Raw genomic sequence first — 5000 nt, forward strand, 5'->3', positions numbered from 1 at the left:
GTAGGCTTGACTTCTCTTTACTTTGTGTTCTCTCCCACCGAATCGGGCTTGGGTCGCCGAGAGCATGCTTTGGCTCTCGGACTTCTCACTTCGCTTAAATGATTTGAAGTAACATATTCTATTTAACAAGAGGCTATAAAAGGAAAGAATTCTAGTAATTATTTTATTTGGGACATTTTATATTGCATACAATATAATTTTCATTCTACTCCTTTGTTTACCTTGCCATATCCCCGACTGCGCCGTACTGTAGTTTCTGTTACAACAACAATTCTGTTTATGTCTTCACATTTTTTCATGTCTCCAATCAGTCTTTCACAGTTTTGATTATGGCCGGGTATTAATGAACTTTTGGGTTTCCACATATCGATTTCATGCATATCATAGGCCAAGTATGCAAACTTCAATTCTGTGGTCAGATGTTGGGAAATTAAATCTTTCACACTCAGATTACACAGTTTTTCTGCAGTGAAATTGTGCTTCTCCTTATTTTTTAATAGGGCTGGTGTGTATGGTCATTTTTCACGAATTCCTCTTTTCAAGATCTTTGTAACTTCATCGACGTAATTATGATCAACAGCCAAGGGAAGAAGTGTACCATCTGCATTATACAGATGTCTGCTGATGTACGAGAAGTAGCTGCTAGGAAAGCCAAGTTCACAGCAAATCCTGGCATACCTCCTTGAAGTTTCAATAGCAGTTCTAAAAAGAGTCATTCCAGTGCTGTTCACAGCAGAACGCCAGCACATGAAATTAACTTTTGCAAAATCAAAAATACTTCTGATTGTTCTTGGATTTTTTTTTCTAGTGCTTTCAGACACTTTATGGTGTTGTTCTTTACTCCAATCTTGGATTTATTTGGCATCATCACAAACTCCTTCCAGCTTGGTCAATATGGTGTTAATGGTCAGGCAGATGTGTAGGAGGGAACCAAAAAATCCCAGCCACCTGACACCAACTGGCAAGACATTTCTGCAATATCTTCACTGTTGCATATAAATGGGACTTCTGCATTGTTGGTCTGCTTCCATTTCAGTCTGTTAAATTCCCGTCTTTGCGCCTGATAATCAACACTTCCGAGTGATCCATTGCTTCCTTGTACTTTTGCATCATACCAATCTATATCTTCCTTGAGGATTTTTCGGGGTTGTTTCTTTGCCTTGAATGACAAAATCAAAGTTTTCGAGAATTTTGTCTTAAGTGTTACATTTCTGATGGAGTCGTAGTACTCTTTCTTTATTTTCTTTATTTTTTCTTTCATATACCAAGGTGATATTATCTTAATGCCGAATTTGCTATACAGCACAGCAATTTCCGCCTGCAACTTGGATAAAATCTGAGATTCCGTAATAGTCAAATTATTGCATGGCAAGCTATCTTTTGAGCATCCTTTTAGTGTCTGGTTACCATGTCCTTTTAAGGCACAGTATCGAGCAAGAATGTCACTCTTCGTCAGTGGTCTAGGTGGCAAAACATCAATGGTACCAAACTCTTTCAGTATACGCGTATCGGCACTGCGCAAACCACCACGTCGAAGTGCCACATTGCCACTGACGAGATCGTCACCACAATATAGGCGAGCGAGTAATGTGCATTATTAAGGTAGCACAAGTTTATATGGAAATGCATAGTGACTGGGAATCTTTACGGAAGTCCCCAGGAATCATTCGTAATGACCTAAGTTACCCTATGTTTGATTCTGCCATAATGTCGGATGAACCGAAATGCCCTTCCGTGGGTCATGCGGGTCACAGCGGCTGCGGCCACCGCACCTCATCCCAGCGCCGGAAATGGTATTATACTTTAATCAAAAATTGGGAATATTAGATATGTTTTGATTTGTCTAATAGTTTGCATGTCGTCATTTAAGCATAGTAGGCGCCTGTTTAGCAACTTGCTGAATGATTCTGAAAAAGTCGGATTTATTGAAACACCCTACTGCACATGGGAGTGTGTATGTGTATTTATGCATGTCTATTTGTATGTATGTATGTATATATCTGTGTGTGGATGCGTGTGTGTTCGTTTTTGCAGAGTAGAAGACAGGATACTTACTGGTAGAAAATTGGAGCGAGAGAGTGTATACAGGCCTACCAGGCTGACTTCCAGAGGCTCCCCAGCTTCCACCGACAGCTGTGCCACCTACAGAGTTGGCACTATCAACTCAAGGGCAGACTGAAGAATGTTTCTCGACAAAAACTGTTTATTCACAGAAGCAGATTTCCTCAGATTTTTTTTTTTTTCACTAAACAAAGGTAATAGGCCGCCTATCTATATAAAAAATACAATTCTTTTAAAACTGTAACGAAAAGTAGGTCATTAATAACCCTTTTTAAGAAGGGCTAATCCTTGTTCTCATAAACAGGTGTAAACTCGTTGATGATAAAGAAGTACGGTTACCTGTGTCACGATAAGATGGTCCAGCGTCCCTGTCGGAGGCAGCCTCTTTGAAGCCAAGTACTGGCTTACACGTTTATGAACTGCCAATGTCTAAGAGGTTACAACATAATTCAATTATGTCATGGTACACTCATATATGTAGTGATGGTATTATTAGTATTTTGATTATGAACAATACCAGAATCATGTAATCATGCAATCTAAAGTGCATGAACTATTGACAAGTTTGCTGTGTAATTCTTTTCTGTGTACATTCAAGAGCCCCCCATAGAAATAATAGTTACTGGAGTCAAATCATTTACACGATAAGTATAAAGGAACCTTCACGGTTAAAGAGTACCTACAGTACCTGACTTCTAATGAAGTATCATCAAATGTTCAGCTTACCTGCTGCTGGAGAGCATCTGACACGTGACCCTGCACGTGAAGGAACGATATGCAGGACACCATCATGATTCCTGCTGCAACTGCGTGGTAAACACTATCCAGTTCGGACAGGAAAAACGCTGACGCCACCAGTGTAACGCACATATCTGCGGCGCTAGCCAATAGTGGGACACTCAGCATCTTTGAGAAATAATATAAGCGGTGAACTTGATATAATAATTGGTAATAAGTTTTTGTCGTGCTATATATATGTGACTAGTAGAGGCATTGTCTGCGAAAGGCTAGTTGGTACAGAGTGTTTTCGCTCATTCAGTTCGCGAACCTCCTCCAAGCGATGGTGCAAGTGGTCCAGGTGACGCCACTCTTGCGCCACAGCCCCTACAGCCTCTTCTGTAACTTCCGTTCTTCCCGTGCTTCCAAAACCTTCTTCCTTCCCTTCCGAAAATTCTCGGTCTTCGCTGATGGCGCGACCAAGGGATATGTTCAGGGACGTCGCATATTGAGCGAGGAGGTCTGCCAAACTAACGTAGAGCAGTATGGGAAAGGAAGCGGTGAGGCAGTGGTACCAGATTGTCAGGCCGAAGATGATCTATGGGAGGCAACGGATTAAGTAAGACAATTGCATTTCTTTTTATATGATATTCATTCCACTTGTTTTGCAGTATATTAACTCAAATGAGTGTACATATACCAATGGCATGGCCAGTTGGCCTTGGATGAATAGAGGAGAATAACCACTGGTAGTTCTGAATATCAAAAATATATATGTATATGTATAAGTGCGTATGTATGTATATATATATATAAATATATATATATATATATATATATATATATATATATATATATGTATATGTATAAGTGCGTATGTATATATATATATATATATATATATATATATATATATGTATATATATAAATGGTCATGTGTATGTGTGTGTGTGTCTCCGTATGTATGTATCTTTGTATGTATATATGTATGCATGTATGTATGTATATGTATATGTATATGTATGTATGTATATTAGAAAAAACAACAACAATGCACGAACTAGTTTCTGCATTATGGGCTTTTATGCCGTAGTCTCAACGCAGTAGAGTGTTTTACTGTTCACACACACATACACGCACTCGCACACGTACACGCACACGCACACGCATACACACACACACACACACACACACACACACACACACACACACACACACACACACACACACACACACACACACACACACACATACACATACACATACACACACACACGCATATATATATATATATATATATATATATATATATACATATACATATATATATGTATAAACATACATACATATATATATACACATATATATACATATATAGCTATTTGCTCCTTGGCTCCCCGCAAGGAGGCCTACAATGGAAAAAAGGCAAACATGTAAGATTTTATAAATTATTTATAATATAGTAATATGATACAGATATAGCTGGGTTACATATATACATACATGTATGTTCGTGTGTGTGTGTGTGTGTGTGTGTGTGTGTGTGTGTGTGTGTGTGTGTGTGTGTGTGTGTGTGTGTGTGTGTGTGTGTGTGTGTGTGTGTGTGTGTGTCTGAAATTACCTCCAGCCACGTCGGTGCCGAGATAAGAAGTAACTCCTCGACGTACCACAGGGTGTTCAGCAGTATTTCGACCGCCTTGATCAGCGCGAGGAAAATCGGCCAGCGGGACACCATAGCGCTTCCTTCACAGTCCACGTCACTGCAGGCTTTCATGAGCTTCCATATACTCTGAGTAAAGAAAGATACAAAACAGTTAAGAATATATGTGGAAAAGATACAAAAAAAGACTTTTTTTACTTGATTTCCTGTTTGATACTAGCTCAATCAAAGTATGCCAAAATGAGGTGAAATAAACATGTTGAAAAGATAAAAGAAAACTTTACCAGCCACCGCCACCTGAACCACAGCAGCGTCAACACACACACCGACAGAGACAAGATCGACGCCATCATCTCGCACACCCAAGCTGCACTACCCATTGGATAGTGGTATAGTTTGTGGTATTCTGGAGAAAAAAACAACACAAAAGCTATATTATTGTGGTTATTTGTGGTATTCTGGAGAAAAAACAACACATAAGCTATATTATTGCCTTAACTTGGGGTATTTATTGCAGTGCCCTTGAAATCCATAGGTCTTGCAAGATGGACACCTAAACATT

This window comes from Penaeus chinensis, chromosome 24 (genome assembly GCF_019202785.1).
Source record: "Penaeus chinensis breed Huanghai No. 1 chromosome 24, ASM1920278v2, whole genome shotgun sequence".
NCBI lineage: Eukaryota > Metazoa > Arthropoda > Malacostraca > Decapoda > Penaeidae > Penaeus > Penaeus chinensis.